The sequence below is a fragment of the Aphelocoma coerulescens genome, chromosome 3, assembly GCF_041296385.1.
Source record: "Aphelocoma coerulescens isolate FSJ_1873_10779 chromosome 3, UR_Acoe_1.0, whole genome shotgun sequence".
NCBI classification, from domain to species: domain Eukaryota; kingdom Metazoa; phylum Chordata; class Aves; order Passeriformes; family Corvidae; genus Aphelocoma; species Aphelocoma coerulescens.
The window spans coordinates 78,739,669-78,753,052 of record NC_091016.1 but is presented as its reverse complement, the minus strand read 5'-3'; the positions used below and the strand labels follow the sequence as shown (position 1 = coordinate 78,753,052).

At 41.5% G+C, this 13,384-nt stretch overlaps 1 protein-coding gene across 1 annotated transcript in view; it reads right to left on the bottom strand.

Annotated features, from left to right (window-relative positions):
* METTL24 (methyltransferase like 24) overlaps nt 1-13,384 on the bottom strand; it is a 46,573-nt gene that overhangs the window by 31,857 nt on the left and 1,332 nt on the right. The window lies entirely within an intron of this gene.

The following is a 13,384-nucleotide window of genomic DNA, read 5'->3' as shown; positions in this document are numbered from 1 at the left end:
CTTCAGCAAGGTGGAGTAACTCCAAATGTTTTATGTTTGGAGCAGCAGTATGTGGCACAAGTAAAACAAACTCCACCTCAAAGCGGAGGTATCAGTAGGAAAGAACAAGTATGCCTTCAGCCTTGGCAAAGACCTCCTTGAGAAAGGTCAATTCATACAGTCCCCTTCAGCCAAACGTAACCAGCACCACAAGGGCTCACAAGACATACACTCATAAAAACCTGCTACCTTACATCATTAATTTAGGAGTAGCAGGGACACACACACACAGGCTCAGTATGCTGTAATTTAAAACACAGGCCTACAAAGTGACTGACTCATATTTAAAGCTTTGAGTGAATTAAATTCCAATACAGCTGGCTTTATAGATATTCCATCCCTATATGTCTGAACTGTTTCTTTCATTTTTTTTCTTTCATATTACTATTATTTTCCATTTTTTTTTGCAGTCTGGCTTTCTTAAACATATCAGGTTTTCTCTTAAGAAACCATAGTGCAAAACTTGCTACATACACTCCTCTGCATGTGTGTGCTTATATCAAGAGAAAAGCAGTGAGTTCCCTCTGAGGCATCAGGCATTATTTAATTTTTATTTATTATTAATTTCTGGGCATAGAGCAGCAATAGGGGATACACATCATAAAGTCACCCCAGGACAGGGAATCACAGGGAAAAGCAGCTGACACCTTGTCCTGCAGCCACCTAAACTGGGAATTTCCACTCCAACAGTGAAACTTCCACATTGCTCAAAGTGCACGATGAACTGAAAAAAAAAAAGAATTAATACAGGAAATCTTTCTATTTCTCCACGTTTCTACTTTCCCGAGTTTATCTAAGGCAGAGACGTCTCTGACACCACTGCACACACGCACACAGCCTTCTCCACACCCAGTCACCAGCGGACTGCTCTGTCCTCTGCATGCACCACATTGGTGCAGTGCAACGAGCAGGCCACAAAGGGAGTCTCTCCCACAGGCAAACTCCAGAGCTAAAAAATCTGCAGTGTGTTACAGAATCACAGAATGGTTTGGGTTGGAAAGGACCTTTAAATATCACCTAGTACAACCCACTTCCATGGGGCACACATTCCACTAGGTCAGGTGGCCCAAAGCAAACAGTATCGCCCCCAGTACAGACCCCTGATGGACACCACTTGTTACTGGTTATCATTTAGACATTGAGCCTCTGACTATAACCAGTTCCTTATCCATCTATCAGTCCATCCATCAAATCCATATCTTTCCAATTCAGATATTGGCTGTACCTAAACAGCTCCCTGTCTTCAGCATGTTTTAACTTGTCTTCCAGGAGGATCCACTCCATGATCTTATCCAAAGATTTGATGTTGGAACAATAGGCTGAGGAACAATACCTTCGTGCCAAGAAAAGCAAGCAACGTGTCACACATGCAGTCAGGCTTTCCCACATAGGAAGGCTGCTCAGGAAAGGAAATGCTGCCCATGGAAACCAGTCCCGTGATAAGAGTGCTTTCTACATTAATGAGTGCGTGTCTCCATTTAAATGGGTTTCCAGCACGATCTGTATATGGAGAATTCTATGTCTGGTCGTGTGTGTTTTTATTTTATGGAAGAGGGAATGTCTAGGATGCAGTTAAATCTCCCCCAGCTCCTCGCTCTCTGCGCATCATCTTTTCCAAGTCTCTGCAGTGCAGCACACATTTGTCTGCCTGAGAGAAGGATGGCAGTGCTGCAAGAGTCAATTTAGGAAGCTCCAAACATCACGCCGAGGGCTCCACTTAAAAGCAGTTTATCAGCACTTGCTTCACAAGGCTGCAGTTTACACCAGTAAGTAAAACTCTTCAACTTAGCAGGGAAAAGGAAAAAAAAAAGGCAACGTTTTACATTGAAATGAAGAAAACTATTTTCTGACTTCAATTCTCATTAGAAAAGCTTTGAGTCACTGCATGGTAACTGAAACCAAGAGTCTTTATTTTTGTAGAGTAAATCAGTCTGAACATGAATACGTAACAACCCCTGAAAAGGCAGCAATCATCAAGCATTTCACCTCTGCTTTCCTTTTGTTAATACTGATGTTTATTTTCTGCTCCTTTTGCTTCTCATTTCCCATCTGATGGTATGAAATCGACCACACGCATACAGATTACTGCTCTGGGGGGAACTGCTGCCTTTACCTGCAGGCGAGCTGCACCAGCGACCTCCGTGCAGAACATCAAAAACTCCGATGCCTTGGGAGGTTCTGCGTTTCACACACAAAGCCCACACTCAAGCTCCCTCCAACTCCACTTGCAGGTTTGTGTCTTTTCCCCTAAATAAGTGTCTCGTAAGAAAAGCATGCACAGCACAAAAGGATACTTGCCATTGACTTCAAGTGACAGAATTTACATCACTTTAAGAATCAAGAAATTGATTTGGTAAAATTAAGAGCACCTTCCAAAATTAGCATGAGGAAGCCAGATCTGTAGAGGAATTTAGGTGACTAATGCTCCACTGAATTCAAATCGAAATCCTGAACTCCACAGGAAATGAGTATTGGGAACTCACTTGCCAGGTTTACATTAGCCACTGTGGACATCCCTGTAAATTCACCATCACCCTGAGTGCCAGTTTGGGACTTACAGGAAGCAGGGTTTCAGAAGACTTGCCACAATATTAATTTGTAGGTACTTAATGTATTCAGGAAGCTTTACACCTAATTTATAACTTACACAGTGTAACTACCACTCCTCACTAACTCTGAGGAATAAATCCACTGCAGCCAAAGAACCTGGGGGCTGCATGGGGTAGGAAAGGCCGGTATTGCACTGGGGAACCTCCCCTCAGACCTTCAAAGGTCACCAAAGACTAACAGCTCTGCCACTGGAAATCCCAGCAACATATGGGAGAAATACACATTTATTAAAAGAGAGATTGATTTTACTCTAAGAGACATACAGCTTTGAAAATAGCCAAATGAGATTTCTTTGCTATGGTTCTAAAATAAAATAAATAAATCGGGCGGCAGCGTTCCAGCGCTATCCAGAGGCTGTCACCATGATAATATATCTAATGGAGATAAAACCAGGAGCCAGAACAGATGGAAATTTATGGAAGTAAATTCTCAAAACTGCTTAAGCAGCTCAATCAGCTGAATTCCTTCCAGTGCCCGTATGCCTTTGCCAACACTTAAGGATAACAGCAAGAAACAGATACAGCAAGTACTGGTCACTGCTTGTCAAATTCAGTTTCTGCTAGGCAGAGGCAAGACCGTGGTTTCAGCCTGTACTCATAACTGCTTTAGTTGAAGTGCTCTGGCTGAGAAATATGGAGATGTCATAATCCATACAATAGGGGAATAAAGCTATTTTCCTCTAGGTTGACTTCACTTCAATATTTAAACCACAGCATACAACAAACAAAATTCATCAGTAAATACACAGCTATCCAGATAAACTGAGTTTATTTTGTGCAAGTTCCAACACAAAACTGTGATTTACAGATAGGGATGCCTCTGGCAGCCTATCCACTGGCTTCAGAGTCTCTGCCTGAGGCTAAGAACTGGGGAAAAAGAAGGTGCTTTAGAGTAAAACCAATGCTTTCACACAAATAGGAGCATTTCACACTTGTGCAGCCATCTCTCTAATCCAAGTGGAATGCAAATGTCTAAACAGAAATGGTCCACCACACCTTCCAGACTAAAGGGAGGTATGAAGGATCAGAAAAAAAGGGATCACCTTCCTCTTCATCTTCCCCTCCTTGCTAAGTACCAGGGCAACCTTCTGTGCCTGGGGAGCAAGAGAGGGCAGTATTTGTCACTAGACATCTATAATCTCATAAAGCAAGTAAATATCAGCTCTTATCCATGGGTAAACCAAAAGGCTCAGGAACTTCTACTGGTATTTAGATTTCAGAGTGTAAAACCCTAAGGTAAGATGGAGAGTATTTAAAACAGGTACCAAGGGTACTGTTCCTTCAACCCACCATCAGTTCACTTCGTCACACTGGGTTTTACTAGATAGCCAGGGAAGACTCAAAAAGCCAAACTTTACTTTTTTTCTTCTTTAACTCCTTATTTCATAAAAGCATTAGTTAGTAAAACCAGATAATGCAGTTTCACAGAATGAAATGTATTCTAGCTTTAAACATACTCCCTTTCCTGTTTTTTAATATGGCTATGGATTAGTGCCCTTAGTCTAGAGCTATGTAAAAGTCTTCCAAATAAAATAAAACAGCATGTTGGGCAATTAGTTCACTCTGTCTAGAAAGGGAACAACAGCTGGCTTACAAATTGTTAGGATTTTAAGTACAAGCTGATACATTTATTTTCCAATCTATAGAGAAGAAAATCAAGCTCATTTCAAAGCACATAAATTTGAAATATTTTTTATTCAAAACAAGTATAGACCCAAGCATCATAAGCCCATGGAGGATGGGCTTGGGCAAATATGTACCATCCTCTCTAAGCAAGGATATTTTCCAATGTTTTATCACTAATTCAGAGCATTTTACAGATACAGTATTGAAAAACTACATGGTTTGACCCTGAACTCATGATGCACCCAGAATTCCCACAGATTTCATAATGAATAATAATTGCAAGATCAAACCATTAATCAAGACATCTAACGAAGAAGAAATATTTCAGCTCAGCAGCAACCAATTGACACATAATTGCTTCTTGTTTAATTTTCTCAAAAGAGGGAGGGAAAAGGAACATGATGTTGTTGCTTCACCCTATTCAGGATGAAACAAAGTTCACTTCTTTGAAAGTTTCAGTGCTGCAGAACAACCATGAGGAAAACCCCAAAAGAGACATGGCACCCATACTAAAAATTTGGGGTTTTTTTCAGACAGCTCCTACCTCGTGGTGTTTATCTATGGGATGAATCTCACTCCTCCACGGCTGCCATCTACTCTGCAGGGAGCAAGAAAGATTTGGAACTGATTCCTACCATTTTTAGGCTTCTAAGTGGCAGATGTTTTCTAACATTACATGCCATATCAATAGACATTACCATCTCTTCCCCTTAACATTTCAAACAGTGTCTCTTTGTAAAATATGAGAGGATGCTAAATAAAGGGCACTGACTTTGAAGCTCCCAGTTGATTATTTGACTTAGCTAGCTGCCAGGAGAGGAATGAGGAAGAGGGCTGGGGATGGATGAGGCAAAAAGCGGGAGGACAAAGCAGTGACAGCAACTCTGTGATGTTAGTGTTTGCTGGTTCTAACATAATTTTCAAATGCACACATTTCCCAACCAGGTCCAGCCCCTGGCACATCACTGATATTTGCTTCTCTGCCATAATTTTGTCTTGGCTTACTTTCCCCAGCAGACCATGTCACACACACACACACACACACACACACACACAAGAAGTGACCCTACCTCATCAAAACTAATAGCAAGAATGTATTTTAGCAATATCCTTAAGACAGACAAGTTGCCTATCAGGGTCTTGTAGGTGTTTCCTTGCTAAGCTCTCAAGGCCCACAGATTTGTCTTCCACATACAAAGAAGGGTAGAGGTTTCAATTCCTTCAGTTTGCAGAAGCCACAAGGTCAGTCCTGGAAAGAACACTGAATTTTGTCTCTTCCAGAAGAACTCACAGCCCTGCACCTGAAGCTGGATCTGAAATCTATCAGAAAGTAGAACCCAAAGTAAACTTCAGTGGGTCACTTCTTAAATGAGCTGTTGGTTAGCTCTTTCTTCCACAAGAATGCAAACCCAGAGGTTCTTCATATAAAATCTGAAGCAGTTGGCTTGGCCTGACAGTGCCAAGAGACTTCAAAAGCCAATGACCCACTGCAAAGTCCTCCTGGTCCTTTGCCAGAGACAAGAGAAGCCTCCATTGCATGACAGGGAGAGGTGGCATCAGGAATGATGTTCCTCACAAGTACCCCAGATTTGCTATTTGCAAAGCCAGAACAATTCTGTTCTGACTTTCAAAGAACTCTGCAAAGCCATTTTATTCCAGTCTGCAAAGCAAACTGAGAAGACTTTGGTGAGAAGCAAGATTTCTGTCTTCTAATAAGCTGTTGGAACCACTACATTTATCATTACACAAAGACACAAGGGAAGGTTTATTTATTTTATTTATACATGTGACAGCGTGGACATAAATTACAGCACTAGTTTTTAAATGTTGCAAAAAAAATAATAATAGAACCAAATGACCACCCAGGGGTTCCCCCAGAGCCACACTCAGGACTTGTGCTTTTCAAGGGGTCAGCAGTGACCACAGGATACCCCATCCACCCATTCTCTGACCGTGCAGTTCATGAGCATTCGCAGACAGAGCCTTTCCTGGTGGCACCTGAGCTCGATGGCACATTCAAAAGCAAGACTACTGAAGATGGAAGAGAAGATCAGATGGGGAAACAACACGTCATTGAAAATCCAAGCCCTTCCACTTAGCACTGCATAAACAGCTGGGAACATTTCCGCCATCTCCTGCTGAAATTGACCCAGTTGTTGCCATGAGAGCGAGTCCAAAATCATGGCTTTCATCTCTCTGTTACCCTAGGCATCAGTCCATTTGTGCACATGGCTTTTATTACCCTGAGAGATTGGCCAACTCAAAATAGTGCAGCACGTCACCCTGCCACTTTTGTAGGCAAAACCACTAAAATAAACAGCATTAGGGTGAGTGTATGCATACAGATTGCATGATACATATGCCATATACCACAACTGAAAGAAAAATTGATTCACACCTTTTTCCCCTCTTTTAGTTGTTCCACTGAACTGCAGGTCATTTGATCTAGACTTACAAACACGGAAGGGCTCTGGACAACATTTCATCATGCACAAAAGTATCTTGGTGCATATCTTCTAGCTACAAAAACACTCAAGTTGATTAAATGACTCACGTCTACTGCACACAGCTCTGGAGCATTGAACAGCCGTCCAAGACAAACTCAGCTCAAGGTTAATACTAGAACAAGCGATAAGAGTGGGCTGTGCTGCAGATGCCATCGAAGATTAGTGGTGGTTCACACAGACTTTCTCACTTACATGTCAAATCTTTTATCTAATCTGTGCCACGAGTGGCAGCCATCACTGCCAGGCTGGAGGACAGCCTGACAACCAAACCAGACTGCTTGAGCAAAGGCTGGAGGCCCCTCCCTAATGCTACCTAAATCTCCAAATTCTACATCTGTTTTGTAAGAAGTGATGATGCACTCGTCATGCTGTCTGCATGAGTCTGCAAGGCAGCTGTGAGAGGGTTTTGTTCCTCACTGCAGGATTTCAGTACTGTACCCCTTGTCAGGGGCCACTGGAGTTCTGCTCTGGGCTCACACCAAAGATCCCCCAGCTGTATCTCAGTCTGAACCATGGCCACAGCTCAGTGAAAGTGGCATGAGAGAGATATCTGGCATGCTGGCACCTACCATGCAGCCCCCAAGCAGACACATCTCTGTTAACTGCCCAGCTGGCTGAGTAAATGTCGATGTGAACTGACTGAACTAACTGGGATGAAAACCTTACTAGCGATGAAGTTAAACACTTGTCTCATAAGAAGGCAGATAAAGGTTGGCAATGTAAAGTCAAAACCCTAGGGCTATCCAGGAGAATTTTTACCTGTCCAAATCTCTCCTTCTGGACACTTCTGTCTCCACAGAAGGAAATTTTAGAAAAGAATATAGAAATATTGGCCACCTTGAGAGCTGCTTGAGCAAGGAAACCTGTGTGTCCTCAAAACTGTCCTCACTTCTTATTTCAAAACATGAAATGTGACAAAAGACCATTTTTGGCACTAACTGTGCCACTGCTACTGGGCAGTTCAGGTCACTTGGCCTCCAGAGCAGTCCCATGAAACAGTTTGAGCTGAAAACAGAAAACGGGAATGGTGTTTTTTCTAACCTGCTACTGCAGTCATAAAAGATTCACATTTTGTACAAGGCCTGTGAACTGTCTCTCTGGGTTCAAGGAAACAATGGCACAACTGTAATGGCCACCACAGAGCAAGGCATCTGCAGAATAAATTATCACCTCGATCCTTGGGTCCCTTAAGAAGGCTTAAACACCCATATTTATTTTTTCCATGCCACAGCTACCTAGAAAAACTTCTCTTGTCTTTATATGCCAAAAGGAAGCCTTGAGCAGGTATTTGAAAGATTTTGAAAGAAATCTATGGTATTGGATATAAAGTCTCATAATGCTGTAATGACTTTCTGGAGAATAATATTACCCATCTGCTTCTCAAAAATTCATGAAGGAAGAATCTATTTCAGGTAATAAAAAGTGTGTAAGAATCAAGGTTATTCTTAGTGATCATTTACCTCACAAGTTTGCAAGTGACATCATTGTCAGAAAAAACATTACCATCTCCTCTTTATGGTATACTATAAACACATTTCATCTGCAGTTAAAATACAATGAAAGCCCAGTATTGCTATTCCTTGACTACTTGGAGAAGGATTCCTGTGTTTGGGTACTTTCTGATACCTCAGCTGCCACTGTTTACAGGCAGAGCTGGCTGATGCTCCCCAGATTCGGTTATCAGCTGATGAAAACTGCTTTCAATAAAAGTTTATTCTTTTCTTCCAAGGACAATAACCTCACTCAGTCTGTGCTATTAGCCTGAATATTTGAGCAAAAACAGACCAAGTCTGTTCCCTAGGTACTAACAGATTGAAGCCATAAACTCCTATCTTGTGTTAATCTTACCAGATAAGCAACTTTGGGTCCGTTTATATTTGCTAAGAGACCTCCAAGTGCTGGAGGGGAAAAAAGTCGTCAACTATTGTCCCCTCCTCTGAGGTTCACTAAGTCATCACACAGAACAATTATGGTGGGGTCTGGTCTCTCTAGGGAGGTATTAAGCCAGGGCAAATATTGCTTATTATATTCTTAGAACACCCCATTACCTCTCCTTATCCCATCGATGTTAGATCATTGTTCAGGCTAAATTCCAGTTTGGCTAATTACATTGTATCTGCCAGACTGCTTCTCTAATTGCAAAGCAGGGATATGTAGCCAGAGGGACCTCAGGAGGTTGCCTGGAAGCACAACGAAAAACATACCTAGACCTTCCCTGTGTGGATACCCACAGTTCACATTTTTCTAAGGAGTCTTTCCATTCCTTACCAACTGCAGAGTTAAAAGATTTTCCTAATATCTTGCCTGAAAATGAAGCCAGTTACTTCTTGTCCTACTTCCAGTGGACCTATGGAACAATCGGTCATTATGTCCTTAAAAAAAACTTTTTTTTTTTTTCGTTTGGAGAGTCTTGGCACATTCCCTCAAAACCTACTTTTCCCCATTCAAAACAAGTACCAGTACTTCAGGCTTTGCCTGCAGGCTTGCCTTCCTGCATCTCTTAGCACCTTTTTCCTCTGAATGAGACTCTCTCCAGTTTATCTACCTGTTATTAAAGGAGGCGCCCAGAGTTAACACACTCCAAGGAATAACCAATATTCAGCTCTTCAGCTTTGCACTCCCCTGTAGCAGCATCCCACGTGCCACTCGCATCCCTCAAAGCCAGGCTGTTATTCACACCTAAACACAGCACTTAGGGAACAGCAATGCCTGCTGTAAAGCTCTTCACGCCTGGGACACAGGTGGAGAGACCGGAATAATCTTTGGAGATCCAAGAGGCCGCTTTAACCCATGCGGCTCCTTTGGTTTGGCTCAGCCAGGGCAAATCCACCCCTGTAAACACAGCCTGATGGGACTCCCTGCACAGCTCCCAAAGCCCTGTCGTGTCAAACTCTGGTGTAATCTTAAAACATAGCTCCAGGCACACAGAATGAATAAACTTATAAAAGTTAAGTCTCGATCCAAAACAGACAAGCTATTACACCACAGGATGTGGAAAGACAGATGGATAAATTTAACTTCAGAAAGACAGACAGATCGATTTAACTTCAGAATAACCAAGTTTCCTCCAAGAATTTTGGCTCTTCCTCATGAAGAGGCAGAGTAACTTCCTATAAAAGCAGTACTCAAAACTCACCATACTTTTAAAGATGTGAAGCCAGCTTGAAAATGCTAAGATGCAATTAGGAAATGAAAACATCTGATACATTTTTCTAACCAGATTTCTAGAAGAATTAAAAAGGACTCTTGGCATAAGCCCTACACTTACAAGCACTGACAAGTATAAACGGCATTGTCATTCTAAAGTTAAAACCCAAATGTAAATTTAAGTAAAATCTTAGCACTAGTGTAATGCTAAATCAAATGAGGTTATTATGAGCCTGCTGTATTACTAAATTCCAAACAATTATTCCACATAATTTCAAGGATATAACTCCAAAATAATTTGCAGACAATTAAAGATGAGACTCTTATCAGTCATCACTGCAGAGAAGCAGTAACATCTTGGAAATAGTTCCTATTTAAAGAAAACCAAAACCTTCAATCCAACAAGAAACAGCAAAAGACAATTAGTCTGCATTTATAACGAACCAAAAGACAAATTTATACAAGTGTAAGTAACACCTGAAAACATACAATCTCAAAAGAGTTTTTGGTTTTAGGCAATAATACATCATGTTTCAAAATATGTTATAATCCCAGGCAAAGTACAAATGGGCCCAGCAGCAAGATCTTATTCTTTGCTTTTAATCACTGAAGGTAAATACTTTTATATTCCTAGGTACGACATGAAAGAGCATCCAAAATAACATCAGGTTAACTTTGGCAGCATACCACACTCCCCACCTCCATGGAAATAAATCTGCCCAGAAGGAAAGGAATTCCAGCTTTTCTCAACCAGACTCCTGAAGAGGGCTCCTCCCAAATTCAGTGCACAAGAGCCAACATAACCTTGTTATTGCAATTATTGTGACAAGAATTTGCTGTTACTTCAAATTCCAAATGCAGTATTTTTTTTCTTTTGCCATGGCACCCTGGAATAACCTTTTAAAACACACCTCACATGTCCACAGCGCTCTGTGGGTGCACACCCTGCTAATACCTATTGCAGGAGCAGGTACACCTGGCAGAATCTGTGTTACCATGTAGTTGGAGTTTTTATCTGCTTCATGTGTTACCAGGTCAGTGCTTAACACAACCAGCGCTTAGAATCACACTTTACAAACATAATTTTATTAGCAACAACGCAGCTTTAAGTGCTCCACCAAATATAAGTGGGATTATGAACTTGCATTTGCTTTACAATTGCAGCACAACAAAACTCTTCCCGTTCTTCAGATAACCATCATATGGTGTCAGTGCCAAATCTTGCTTGTTATTGGTCAGCAAGAGCAGCAGCATCTGCTCTTTCATAGGCTCAACCAGGAGCAAAACAGCTGGGAGCAGCACAGCTCTCTGAAGCACCACAACAGGCAGCTCCAGCAGCTCCCAGAGATGTCACATAGCTGAATTACTTTATTCCCTGCTGCTTTCAGTTAACGTTTTTTATGTATGCATCCTTAGGCACAAACAGACACTTGGAACCTCGGTGGTCAAACCCTCCCATCGGCTGCACAGTCATGGTCTCTGCTGACACAGCCTCACCAGTGGTCAGGAAAAGCACAGGCAGTTTCCTGCAGACTTAGGGGCCATTTATGGACAAGTCTCCATCTTTCCCATCCTGTCTGTGTCTTTTTTTTCCCCCTTTTGGTGGTGTTGGTTGCTTGACTGCAGTTGTGCTTGGGAAATAAATAACACAACCCTGCTTCAAGAAAACTTTAAATTTGATTCAAAGTAGACACCAGATAATTTCCTTGTGTGCTTTTGCAATTTATTTTTTTATACAGCTACAAAGTAGGATATTCAACTTAATCTATGGAAACACTCTGTTCATCAGTCTTCTGCATTAATTCAGTGATGTAAGTGTGGGCAGAGTTATAACCTAGAAGCACTAGGCAAACAGTATATAACTAGAGGCAAACAGAGCAAAGTCTGGCCTCGTTGATTTTTCCTTGCTGCCATCCTGCTGGCTCACACATCCCAACATTGTCCAACACCATCCCTATAAACACCAGGAGAGAAAAAACTCCCATACCTGAAAGCCTCTGCAGGCTTTAGAAATGGACTGACAATAGTTTACAGGCAGACAGAAGACACTGAAAACACATAAAAGACACAGCAAAAAGCAATCCCACCCCGATATAGCACAGATTTGTGCAAGGAGCCTGTTCCTCTCCTCCAGGCAGCATCTACACACAGCAGTACAGCACAGTGACAGCAGTTGCACTCTGATGCCTTTCTCCAGAGCTGCTAGTAGAAGCCACAGACCACCAATTTAAGCAGACGTTTTTGGTAAATGCTCCCATCTTGTCTTACAATAGTCTGATGTGAAATACCATGTTTCCTGATATTAAAAAAAAATAATTAAAAATCACCCATTAATTTTTTTTTTTAGCTATTGTGCTTCTTCTCATGAAAAAAATGACAGACCTCAGACCACTTTCATTTTATTTTACCATTACTTTTCCCCCTATATTTTTATTTACCTACTCTATTTCAAGACCAGAAATCCCTGGAAGTTCAGTCCTATTATCCCCAAAACCCTATCTTTAAGCAGATTTTTCTTAGCCTGAAGTAACATATTCAAGTCAAATAGCTGAACACAGAAGGCACTTCATGGTCTCAAACCTAACCTGGCAACAACTCCACCCTCTATTATATGAACTAATATTTTTCCCTTGACTTAACTGAGGGATTCAAATGAGACCTCAGCAGCAACATGGCCAACACCACAAACCACAGCAGTGATGTTTCTTTCATACACTTCACCTGGAAATGCACCAAAACACACTTGGGCTTTCCAGAGCCTCAAGCTCTCCAACACTGCAAGGTGCTGCCAGTTCTCAGGTAAAATGAGCAGCCTCTCCTCTGCTTCCCTACTAGGATTTCCTCAAAAATCATTAACTAAATTAGGATGTGCATTTCTTTTGCCTCTTGTTTTTTGACACCGTTCTTAGCATATTTTCAAGAAACTCTTTGAATCCACAGGATTATAGCTTTTTTTCCCTACTAATGCTGAAATTCTTCCATAATTAGAATAATTTAAAAGCTGGGGTTTAGGATGATGCCAAGTAGCAGAGCATTGACAACAAAAATCACAAAAACTGACACTGCAAGACCTAGGTACCTCAATGTGGTATCAATACCACAGCACAACAGAACATCACACAGTCATTATTCTGAGCAAATATGGGGCAATGTTGTTCCTCATCACTGCCACAGTGGTGAAGGAAGCAAGGGATTATGTCATTTCTTCTAAACCTTTCAGGAACCCAGAGGCAGAAAGTAGCATTTTTTCCATCGGTTTCCCAGATGAGCTGAACCTAGAAGTCAATTTATACATGAGTTCATTGTCATCACCTCATGAAATAAAAAATTAATTACTGGGGTGGAACAGGCAAAGAGAAGAAAGCAGATTTGCAGTTGAGACCCCACAGTCACAGAACATCTGGTCAGATGGTGGTTTGGATGTTAGCAAGTAGTCTTTTCATCAAGGGAGTAAGG